The sequence below is a fragment of the Meriones unguiculatus genome, chromosome 16, assembly GCF_030254825.1.
Source record: "Meriones unguiculatus strain TT.TT164.6M chromosome 16, Bangor_MerUng_6.1, whole genome shotgun sequence".
In the NCBI taxonomy this organism is placed as follows: domain Eukaryota; kingdom Metazoa; phylum Chordata; class Mammalia; order Rodentia; family Muridae; genus Meriones; species Meriones unguiculatus.
This window is the reverse complement of record NC_083363.1, coordinates 23,995,953-24,008,925: the sequence shown is the minus strand read 5'-3', so window position 1 is coordinate 24,008,925 and position 12,973 is coordinate 23,995,953.

Below are 12,973 nucleotides of genomic sequence, written 5' to 3'. Positions count from 1 at the left end.
CAGCTGCTTGGAGGAGGACTGTTTGCTGCTGGTTTGTCCTGCTGCTGCATTTGCTGTTTGCTGATTTGCTGGTTACCTGGATTTCGGGATTTCTGGACGACTGATAGTGGTTTTGCTCCCAACAGAATCCTAAGACCCCACCCAGCGGGAAGTAGCAGAGAGAACTCCACCCTCTGTCCCCACTAACCTTCTCTCCCTCCTACCCAGTGTTGGGGGTTTGGAAGGGAAGTGAAAGCATTTAAGAACCCTAAATAAGGTAGGTTTGTTAAAAAAAAAACAAGGTCAACAATTGAATTTCTTGTGTCTGCAGTGCTCTTGGAGGCCAGAAGAGGGCACCAGATCTTCTGGACTGGTAGTTACAGACAGCTGTGAGCGACCAAGTGGGTGCTAGGTACTCTGCAAGAGCAACAGTACTTTAACTGCGTAGCCAGGCCCCGTCTTTATTTTTATAAAATGGCTCCATATGCTTGAGGGCTGAGCCATTTTACCACTGAGTCATCTCCCCATCTTGTATTTATTGCATACATCCTCATTCCATTTTTTTTCTCCTTTTTTTGGTCACTTGTTCTTTAAAAAACAAAAACAACAACAACAAAAAAACCAAAACTCTTACTGAAACGTTAGTCAGTTTATAATGTGTTTTACTGCTAGTGTCATGTTAGTGCAAGATCATTTTCTCCCTAATATAATTTATGTGATTGTTTGGAGATAGTGTCTCACTAGGGAGCTGACCTCAAGCTGACCCTCCTCTTGCCTTAGCCACCTGCCTCCTGGGATTAGAGGTCTACACCATCTCCCCATCTCTTATGTTACTTTATTTCCAGTCATTTTTGCACACTGTAGATGGGTTCATGTCAGAGTTTGAAGACATTTCTGTGACTTATAACAACTTATTCTCCCTCTAGCAGACAATGCTGGGTAAATACTCTTGTTCATTCTCTTTCAGAACAAGGGAAAGAATTCCTCTGTGGGAAGCCAGTGTGACAGAATTTCAAGTTCACAAGTAGCTATATTAAGTTTGATAGATCTTATACTGTCTTGAATTCATACTTTTTCCAGTCGTGTACAGGGCACCTGCTTCCCTTTGTTATCAAATTTCAGATTGTATAAAACTTCACAGTTTTGACAATATGGCTGTCAATGCTTTCTTATTCCTTATTTCTTCACTTTTATTTCTGGGGGAAAAAAGCCCAGGCTGACCTTGAACTCAGGAACCCCTTTGGACCTCTAGAGTCCTGGAGTTACGGATGTACACCACCACATCCAGCTGGTACATAACAAGCTTCATTACAGTTGGAAACTTAACCCGGGAAGGTGTCCCTGACAGTGAAGATGAGAACATCCATCTATCATCTATTTATCTACCTATCTATCAATCATCTATCTGTCATTTATTTATCTATCTTTCTACCTGACTATCAATCTATCAATCATCTATATCTATCAATGATCTATCTAGCTATTATCTATCTATCCATCCATACATCTCCCTCCTTTCTTTTTCTCTGAGACAGAGTTTCTCTGTGTAGCCCTGGCTGTCCTGGAACTCACTGTGTAGACCTGGCTGTCCTGGAACTCAGAGATCCACCTGCCTCTGCTTTCCCAGTTCTGGGATTAAAGGTGTGTGCCACCATGCCCAGCATGAGAAATACATCTTTTAAACAAAACTGAAAATTCTGTTTTCCATAGGCCTCTAAGAACACTTCCACTTGGCCTTTTTGTTTTCTGTATACTGTTGGGCAGTATGCCAAAAAGATTTTTTTTTTTTTTTACAATGGCTGCTGAGAATTTTGTTTGTTCTGGATTCTACACAAAACAAACAAACAAAAAACCAAAATCCTAAAAACAAAAACAAAACCAACAACAAAACCTGAAGAACAGTAATTAGTTAGACTTGGCCATATGTTTTACTATGTCCACAATGGGTTTCAGGGCCAATGTTTTTCTTTCCACATGATTATAATTTCTTTTACTAATTTGAATGAGAGTTTAATGACTGAAGAAAACATTCTGGGTTCCCCAATCTTGAATATATATTTATTTTAATAACTGAATAATTGTTAGAACACAGAATAGAAGTTCAAAATTATTATTTTTGTTCATTTGCATATGTGTGGATGTCAGAAGAAACTCGAGGTAGTTCGTTCTCTTCCTCCACCACAGGGGCCTCAGGAATCAAACTCAGGTCATCAGCCTTCATGGCAAGTGCTTTTACCTGATAAGCCACTTAACTGGCCCCCAAATTATTTTGTTTTAGAACGCTGAAATTATCTTGAAATTGTCTTCTTTTAAATATATATTTGACCTACTAGCAACCATTAGGAAAAACCATAATATAAAAGCTAGTCTATCCTCTCACTTAGACTTATACTCATTTTAGTATTTCCCACATTTGTCTTATTGGTGATTTTCTCTTTATCCCACTCTGTTTTTAATCATCTGAGAACAAGTTATTGCCACTTTCTCTTCTCTTCTAAATACATGGTGTGTGTTTTGTTTTTTAAACAATGCTTTCTTTATTACATTTTTATGTATTTCATGAGTGTGTGGACAAGCATGTGTGGAATTTGTGGAGGTCAGAGGCCAACCTGACGGAGGTGCTTCTCTTACCAAGTGGGTCCGGGGGATCGAATTCAGGTTGTTAGGCTTGTAGGAAGGTACCTTTAGTTCTGAACCATCTCTGAGTACTTTTTCTTTATTGTTGTTTTTATTGTTATTTTGAGACAGGGTTTTTCTGCATAGCCCTGGTTCTTCTGGAACTCTATAAACCAGACTGGCACGAAACCATAGAGATCTGTCTGCCTCTGTCTCCTGAGTACTGGGATTAAAGGCCTGTGACAGCATACCCGGCCCTTGTGTAATTCCTAAGAACGCAAGATACATCTTGCTGACTTTGGGTATGTTCAGGGGTTGCCAGCTGCACTTATTCTAGCTCCGGGTCCATTCTATTTTCATGCCTCCTTGTTGGTTTCATTGTTTGGGATCAGTTCTTCAGTCTTTCATGGCACTGATTATTAGAAAGAACAGGAGAACTTTCCATAGACCTATCCTAGGACAGGCCCTTCAGATGTCTAATGTCACTAGCATGGATTTGGAGGTTGGTGGGGCTGCACACAAGTGGGCTTAACTCGGCTTCTTCCATCTTTGCTTCTGCAAAGCTAGAGCAATGAACAATCTGCTTTGACAGTGTCTGATCCTGTCAAGCTTGCCTGTCCAAGCTTGGAATCCCTGGGAATGACCTTCGGCAGCTTACGGGTGGAGGGATATGGGGAATGGGGACAACTGATCTCAGTCCAGCTTGAGCCATCCAGGTCTGTTCCTACATAGATGTCTGAGGGACTGTGTATTCTGCCTTTTCTCAACCATGTTCACAGCTGTCAGCAGCAACTACAGTTACATCATAGTAAAAAGCCAATGGTCATACGGTGTGTCCAGCCATCGCGGTAGATATGGGAAGAAATTTAGAGTTCAGCCTTGGGAAGTAAAGGGCTGGGGGAAGGTTCCTTGCTTGTTAGTACGTGGCTACATCTTGAATTAATATTTTGATTTTTTATTTAATATGCTAAGGAAACTACTGTTTAGGTATGGTAAGAATACAGTGGCCACAGTAACTGATAACTAAGGCAGGAGGCTGGGGGAGACACGGCTCCTGTCTCCAGGCACTCAGCTGCCGCCATTCCTCACCAGACTAACTACAAACCCAAGAGAACGAGCTACAGGAAGTAGCATCAGATGGGATTCTTAAGGTCAAAAGAGAGACACTGCAATTCATTATCTCAGAGCATCCTGACTGTCAGCACATTGAATCAAGGGGTCAGAGGCAAAGAGGTTCTTTCCCAGTTAACAGCCCCCCCATGTGAAGAGTTAGTGGTGTTTAATTCAGAGGAATGACTCCGGTGGTATAAACTGAGAGATTTACTGCTCAGCCAGGAATGAGCACAGTGGAATCTAGGGCCGAAGTCCTTTACCACATCTGCTTTTGATCAGTCCTACAGATCTAGTTATTTATGTCAAGAGTTCTTAGCCTTAAGCACAGTGGGGGTGGGGATGGGAGTGTGGGTGAAACAGTGAACAGAGAGAGCGGAAGGGCTCGGAGGTCAGAGGTCAGAAGGTTCACATACATATAGGGCTCTATCAATATCTGCCCAGGGCTTTTTTCCTGATTGCTCACTTACCAGCAAGAGTTGAAAATAATGTGTGTTAACGTGTATGAAACAGGCTCGGGCACTGAGTAAAGCAGAGAGAGCTTTCCAGTAGTAGAGAGAAGACACAGTTTGGGTTTTCGTGGAAGGCCATGTACCTCTGGCGCAGCCTCTTGGCTTGCCTGCTTCAGGAACTGCTAGTTGGCCCTTGAGTCCTCCACTGTATAAAGTGCAGATTGCTGGTAGAGCTCTCCATCCAGTCTCGGCTGATTGGAGTAATAAGCGTTTCTATTGTGGTTCATCTCAATGTTCATGACTCCATATACACTGTGCTTTTTGACTGTTCTTCTGAATAAGCTTTAAAACGTGTATCTTGTCATATAATTCGGATAAAATCTTGAACATACATTCGCATTTACCTCTTCTTGAACATCCTTGTTGAATACTAAATTCTTTCAGATCCTGCTGACTTTCATGGAAAGGCTCAACTCTTTCTTTTCTTGTCTTCTGAGTTATGGCATCAAGTATCATCAAGTATCAAGTTTCTGGAGACTGTTTTTTTTTTGAGACCAATCTCATGTAGCTCAGGCTGGCCTCACATTTGCTATGTCGCTGAACTCCTGATTTTCCTGTCTCTGTCTGTTGAGCTGTTGGGATTATAGACAGCAGTCACACAAATTGTCAGTTTCTCTTCTGCAAGATGTGAGGGGTGCTGACATATTTGAAGGCTCTAATCCTACTCTAAAATGGCAAATATCCACAACCAAGTTGATGTGGGAAGTACCTTGACTTTCTTTTGAATTGTATGGCTTCAGTTTGTTCCTCTGAATGGGCTAAGAAGGTACTTCTTGATTCTGTTTGCCTGGGCTGTTCTATGAGATTCCCACTCACATTGGCTGGATTGTCAGTTTTAGACCTTTTTTTTTTTTTTAATTCTGGTTCAAACTGTTCTTCAAGGTATGGTAGAAACAGGTACATTTTTTGTTAAACCAAGAACATTTTCAAATTCTAAGTATTTAAAAAAATTATTAAAACTTACTTCTTGGGGCTGAATTGATGGATGAGCAGTTAAGAACACTGGCTGCTCTTCCAGAGGACCCATGTTCAATCCCAGCACCCACAGGGCAGCTCACAACCCAGAGGTTCCAACTGCATGTAGCACACAGACACAGACACTCACACAGACACACACACACACAGGAAAAGAGAGAGAGGCAACCCCCCAAAGCCCGTATTTCTTCTCCAAGTACTTTTAAAGTCTGTAAGATAATTTTGACTGTTAACCATGAATCTTTAAAAGTAGTAGCAGAAATTAATTATACACTCAATTTCTTATTGGTTTTGTTCCAAAATCAAGTTCAAGCAAAAACATAACACAAAATAGGTGAAGATTTCCCATCTCTGAAATACCTACCTCCCAACCAAATAGAGGCCCTGACAGTTGAGACTTAGCAGTTTGGTGTTTTTGAACACAATTTTTAACTTTCAAAGTATTTTGCATTCGCCACTCTGCTGTGTTTTAAAAGCCCAGCAGCTGTTTTTGCTTTTAGATGAAACCCCGAGAGGTTAAGAGGCTCAGTCAGGGTCCCACACCTGTTAATGAAAGACTCAGAGCTCATCTGTACCCCAACCCCTAATCCCCCGCTCCTTAGCTGGCGCCATCTTCCTTCCATTAGTCAGGAATGAAGGCCCTCTTTAATCAGCCTTTGCCTCCTGAAAGATATTAAAGTATATGATTTCTAAGAAGAAGAAAAAAAAAAAAGGAAAAGGAACAAGATGCAGATGATAAGTGATTTATTACCCAGATCAACTTCCACTTTAGAAAAGACAAGAACAAAATATACAATCAGTATTTACATTTTTTTTTACAGTGGAATATATTTACACCAGAGAGAATATAAAATTGGTAATGTGAAACTCTAGGATGATACAGAAAGCAAGGAGTGGGGTCCCAGGAAGGAGCTCCCAGGGTTGGCTTTTTTTGCCTCTTCTAAACTCTAGACTGACTTGGTGAGACCCCTGCTTGCTGGGTTAGGCAGTTCATGTTCTCTCTCGGTATTCCTAGGCCTTTCCCAAACTCGGTGGTTCTCAACCTGTCAAACGCTGCAGCACTTGAATACAGCTCATGTTGTGGTGACCCCCAACCACAAAACCATTTTGTTGCTACTTCATAACTGTAATTTTGCTACAAAAATAGTTATAAATTGTAATGTAAATACCTGATATGTGACCCTAAGGGGGTCACGATCCTCTGGTTGAGAATCATTTCTCTGGATGGTTCATCTTTGTCATTTGTGACACTGATGAACATTGTTGTGGTTGGAGTCACTACCCTCCTGTGGGTTTACCCCACCTGGAGGTGGGTAGGATTTCTCTCTTCTTCTTTTTTTAAATTTTCTTTTGGCAGTGTTGGGGGTTGAACCCATGGCCTTGAGCAGCAAGCACTCAACCACTCAACTATGTACTGAGCCCAAATACAGTTTTTCTTCCTTCTTTTCTTTCAGGATCCCCTTACTTAAAAGAATGGTGTGCTTATCTGGGCAGCATGCCAAGGCATATTTCAAAGAACAAGTTAATTTTCACGGTGAGGTTTTTCCATTTGGAACATTCCAGTTGCCGTGAACTTTGATTCCTGCCCTTTGTAAAGCTGAGGGTTGGAACAGAGTGGGAGATACAAGCCCCAGCTCTCCGGGAGGACTTTAGACCCACAGCACACTTCTGGGGCTGGTAGAGACCACACAGCTGGCCCTTCCCTGTCGCAGGCAGTAGAGTGCTAAGTTGAAGCCTGCCTTCCTTCCTCCATCCAGTAGGGAAGAGAGGAAGCAGGTAGTTTTAAACAGGAGAGGCTGTGTAGTACCTGGGGGTTTGTGCAGCGCTGACCCTGGCCACTTGGTGTTTCCCCCTAGGGCCACTCAGCCTGGAAGTTATTGAACAGAGGAAAGGGATGTGTCTGTCTTAGACCTGGAGCATTCAGGCACTGGCCAAATGAACCACTGATAAACATAAATCAAGGCAGAGATGGAGAGGGGAAACCCATCAGAGAGCCCAGGATTTTGAAACAGCACCTGATAACGGTGGGTGGTCCTTGAGAAGGACCAGTCCTGGAAGTCAGGATCTATCAGCAAAGTGCTTTCCTTCCTCAATGCAAAAAATGAACCAACTATCAATGTATCCCAGGGGATTAAAAAAACATGTTGAGTACACTAAGAGAAAAAAATGAAGAGTATACTAAAACCATACTGAAGATGATCCGAATAAAACAAAATAAAAGAAAGAAACGGAACTGAAAACGTCAAGACAGGTGAAAAGGTGCTGGTAAGCACCGCAACAGATATGAGATGGGTATGGAGAGAGTTAAAATCCCAACTCGCCAAGTCCGTGAGGAACAATGGAAAGGTCTATGTCACAGTTAGTTCACCAAGGAAGTGAAACGCTGGTTTAAATACCGTACCAAATGCACCAGATAGGAAAATGAACATTTCGACAAGAAGGTTCTTCTGCTGTGTAGCGTCAGCATGCTTCAGCGCTAGGCAGACATGCTGCCCGCAGCTGGGCGGACCTGCCTGGGGCGCCGGGTCCTGCGCAGTTTGCCGAGGGACTGTTGGGAACCATCACCCTTCTCTGGTGCTGCTTGCCTGCTGGAATGGCCTTCTCGCTAACTCACTGAAGTACAGGATGTGAAAACCTGGGCGAGGACTCACACGACCCCTGCTTTCACCTGGTCTACATCCGCTCTTACTCTCCGAGACGTCACACATGACGTGGACACGTGGACCAGTGGCAACACCTCTCCTTGGCCCAGAAAGCACAAGAATCTCAGCCGTTTTCTCAAGCATAAACGGTTTTCTTTCACCGTGGAGTGCACGCGCCGAGCTCTAAGGGCGGTGACGCCAAGAATGCTGCAGAATCCCGGTGGTTCATGAGAGACACCGGGGACTTCAGAGGGGACTCGATGGCCACGGTGCTCGCTTGTTTAGCATTGTTTCTTCAGTCTTCTCGTTATTAGAGACCTAATGCCCGATCCCAGTAGCGGGTGCACGGAAGGGAAGCTAGGTGCAGCCCCAAGAGAAAACAAAGAACACGTCTGGCTTTCCAGCGTGGGAGACGGTCGGTCTCCCTTTGTTCAGTCCTCCATCCTGCTTTGGCGGGCGTAAGCCGAGTTACGCGCTGCTTTAAGTCAGAAGGCGCAGGTGATCGCCTGGTTCTCAATAGTGAAACTTGCAGGCCCAAGGACAAATACGAACGAACCAAGGGAAAACTTCCTGAATCTTACATCCGGTGTCATTGTTTCACCGACGCTCTGCTTGAAGTTAGCCACCCTCTTCTGCGGAGATAGTGTCACAGGCCTAGGTTCTGTTTCCATGACAACTGAGCTAAACTCTAGATAGACTCCGCTTTTAATCACGAAGCCAAAATAAAGACAAGGCGGAGCGCCTCTTCACCAATCACAACAGGTCAGACTGAGAATGGACACCCAGCACAAAGCAAATACTAGGGTCTGGTTTTCTCTCCGGTGGGGGACAAATTGCAATAGATCGGTCAGTCTGTCTGAACTCAAGGAACCAGGAAAAAAACCAGTCAAGGTCAGACAACTTTCAAACATTGTAGCTTCTTTCTCCAAACCTTGCAGAACATCCACACTGAGGCTGAATTGAACGGAGTGGGGAAGAGAATGGGAAGGCCCAAAGTGACGCAGATGGAGGCGGGGCATAGGACCAAATGATCTTGGGGTGAGAGGAGAGAATTAGAAAAAGAAAAAGAAAAGGAGCAAAGGAGGTGCTAAGGTGAAGCATGAAAGCATCGGGAAGCTGAGGGGAGCAGAGGCAGAGCTGGCAAGAGTAAGGACTGAAGGACAGAAGAGACCGTTGAGCTGAGGGCCAGGGAGTGACCCTCCTTGGGGTGTGTGGAGGGGAGCGGATTGCTGAGGGTTTTGGAAACCATTTGGTGAAGTCCCAGAACAGCAGGAAGACGCAGGCCCTCTTAGCTCTCCCACCAACTGTTCTCTTGAAACAAGAGGCAAGCTCTGCATGGATGTCAAAACAAAGTATGGCGTCCAGGTACCTGACAGCCTGGAGGGGTCCCGGGTGCTGGCGAGCAAACTCTTGTGGGTAAGCATTGGGGTATTGATGCAGTTCTGCAAGGGACAGCAGCTCAGGTGCTGGGGTGCCATCAGTGAGGAGGTGCCATGGGGATTCAGTACCAGTGGCCTCAAAGGTGGCTTAGTCGATGAAAGCGGGGTTCAGAGGAGAAATTGTTCAAGGAGCAAATGAAAGGATATTTTGCTTGAGTGTCAAAATGGAAACACAGAAGGTGCCAGAAAACTGGATTGAAGTGAATGTTTTCTTCATTTACATAAAAGACCCACTGTCTGAAGTATGGGTGGATCCGCAGGAAAAGCAAAAACAACGAATAGTTCATCTTCTGTCTGGGTCCAACCTGCAGCTCTGGGCAGCTTGTGGCCCAGGAGAGTTATGAGTTCTGCCCAACACAAAATCATAAACTTACTTAAAATATTATGAGAACTTTTGCTTTTTTTTTTTTTTGAACTGACAGCATGGTTTTCCTATTTGAATTTTACAGTTGATAATATGCCACAAGGTCAGAAGTTTGGACCTGCCTGTGACTTTCAAAGCCTTTTTATTCCTGCAAACTGACTTATGGAACCATCCAGACTGATGCCATTCTGAAAATTAGTTTCTGATTTTTAGAAAATATACCCAATCCTCAGTTAACCGCATTGCAGAGGCAACGGAACCTGCTCCACAGACACTCTGGTGACAGGTTTTTAGCCTGAAGGTATTGGTTGGCCTTATGGAGAGTGTGCCCAGGTGTATGAAGAGGGCACAGACAGGCAGCAGAAAGGGGAAGCTGCAGGCAAGAAGGAAGCAGTGTCCTTATTCTCACCATAAAACAGCCTGGCGGCTGGTGTGATGTGGTGGGTGTTGTAGGTGAGGATGGGGGCTGGGCTAGCCAGGGATAAAAACCTCATTTCACCGGATAACTAGAATTTTAAAGCAAGAGGTTTTTTTGTTTGTTTTAAGTCACTTACTTTTCTCTTTCAGGAAAAGGAAAACAAAAACCCTATGGACATTTGTGGGATCCACTTTTAGAAAGCAGCTTCTTAGGGGCCAGTCCATCCTCATATCTGACCTATAACTGGCCCTGCTATTTCTATAGCCCAGTTACTCAGCATCCAAATGACTCACCCCCAAGCTTTAGCGCAGGTGTGAGGGGGAACCTCTTTGAATCTAATTTCACCAGAAAATGTAATGACCCTTCCTTGATGATTCTAGTTAAGTCAAGTTGCCTCCAAAGAAGAAAATTTTATTTTTCTTCCTGAACACCAGAACACCGGTGTTTCCTGCCCAGCCCCGCCCTCCCTGGACAGCTCTTTCATCTCCCACAGGCTCTTCCAGTGCTTCCATTTGTCACTTGAAGGCAGGTAGCCTGGGAGATGATGAGGCTTGTACTCAGGCTGTGCAGCCTCTTGGCCAGTGCCCCTCAGATAGCAAGCTGCTCCTGGGGCAAATACAGGACACTGGCGGGAGGAGTCTAGGGGCCGCTTACCTTGACAGATGCCCCCGTAAAAAACACTGTCTTTGGAATGAATGGAGTGCAAGTAAAAGGTCTCTTTAAAAACAGTTTCACAGTCTTTCTTACAAGGAGCCGTGGAACCCAGCTGGAAAGGAGGCCAGGAGGACGTGTGTGTGTTTCTCCACGGCGGCTGGTGTGGAGCTGGTGGCCGGTCGCCGGCTGGCGCACTACCTAGCTCGGACTCCCAAGCCCATTGGCATCGTATTGGATGCTTTCGCTTCTTACATGCCCTGGGGACGGCGGGAAGGCTGGAAAGCCGGCGGCAATCCTAGCATACCCACTAAGCCCCATGTCCTATGTAGACAGATCTACACCTGGGACTGTTGCCATGCCCAGTTACACTCAGGTGCCCTTGACCCCAAAAGGAATCCAAGACGGACCCATGTGATTTTTCTGTAGCCCTAGTCATGTTAAAAAAAAGAAAAAAAAAGGCATTGTTCTTACTGGGCAAAAGGATCCCCCAAAATGGGGGGAAAAGGAAGCTGCCACATGAAGATCAGAGTGGCACCCCTCAAGTTCAGACATGCATTTGTGAGGGGAAACCCCCTAAATGTGTTCGAAAGCATCAAAGAAAGATGCTGTCATGGGTTCAAAGCCAGAATCCTCAGAACCCCCTGCTGCCTCAGCCTCCATCCTGAGTCTCGGGCTGAGGCTCCTTTGAGATGGTAATTGATTCCAGATGGAGTCTCTTCCCTTTGAGTGCTGCTGCCCCTCAGACAGCCTTCCTGTGGTCTTCACTCCCTGGCTGGGGAGTGTATTCTAGTTTGACTTCCCTGTCAGAGGTGAGGAGACCTTTGACCTCTATGCAATGTCCGTCTGCTGTCTGGACACCTGAGGCCATCAATTCTGATTGTGGCTCTAAGAAAGAGGGGGTGCTGGAGGCTGGAGTTGTGTTTGGGTGATCGTCAGTATGACTCTCACATCTGTAGTCACTGTATAGTTAGTGACACTCCCCTCCTTCACTGGAAAGCATCGTGGACTGGTGAAGCAGGGAGACAACGGGGAACTGTAAGGTAGTCCATTGCTTCCAACAGTTTTGCCAGAGGAGTGGAGCTTATTCCAGACCACCTTGAAATGATGCCGATTGCAGCCTTGTTCCTTTGGTGTTGGCTCAGTAGCAGCTGGGGCATTGCACCATGTTACACAGAGGTGCCTGTGTGAGGTGACTGGCTCTGAGGGTCAGGCCAGGCAGCTGCCATGACTGTTTACCCTTTCTCATGAGTGTTTTTCTTCTATATCCCTGCTGCTTCTCTCCCGAGGCCTTTGTTCCTCTGATTTGGAAACACATGACATTTGAGAGAACCCAGGAACTGACAGGGTTTTTGGAGGCAGACTCCAAAGACGCATAAAGGGCCCTGTGGAGTTGAGGAAGACTATAGGACTCAGGCCACAGCCTCCTAGAAAGGGTTCTCCAGGCTCAGGACAGGAAGCAGCCAACCCGCCCCTCCTGTAAGATGTTGCTCAAAGACCAGAGTTCTTGCTGGAAAGGAGACTCTTGGTGCCCTTGACACCACAGCGCCCCCAGCCCACCTGGCTGCAGAGAGCACCAGGGACCTCTGCAGGTCTGGAGGCCTGAGGTCCAGTCGAGCTCCTGTGTGCGGGGAGGGCAGAGGCCTTGCTTTCCTGTGGTCACGTTCCTGTCAGCTCCTCAAACCAGGCTTTTAGGGAGGCTTCCGAAGATGACCCTCTGTGCAGGGCAGATCCTCCATCTTGGTCCTCCTCCGCAGCTAGGTGCTTTCCCCGTGGCTCAGGGCTGCCTTCACTTCTTGGCCACTAGCCAAGGACTCTGGCCCTTGAGGAGGCATAGAGAGGGGGATATTTGAGGAGGAAGGAGCCTGGCTGAGCACTGGCATATTTTATGGGTACCTTCTAGAGCCACAGATCCCCCCAGCCCAGCCACCAGCTCCTCACAGCTGGGATGGGCCCTCTCTGCCTCTCTCTTCTGCTGCAATCTCACGGGCACTTTTTGACTTAAGAACTGAGAGGCATCGGGCTCACGCTCATTCAAAGATTCTGCCACAGAAATGAACCAAGGTGGAGGGGACCACCTTCAGGAAGCTACTAGCTCCTCTCTCCCTGCTTTGAAAATCCTTGCTAAAGACATCAGCCTCTCCTTCCTGACCACGCTGGCACCTGGTGTCCTCTGTCCTCAGGAGCCACGAGCCCTGGTTAGCTGTGACTCTCAGTTAGTATTCAGCACGTGTCCTTGCCTTAAAGACTGTTTAACTCCTGGAGAA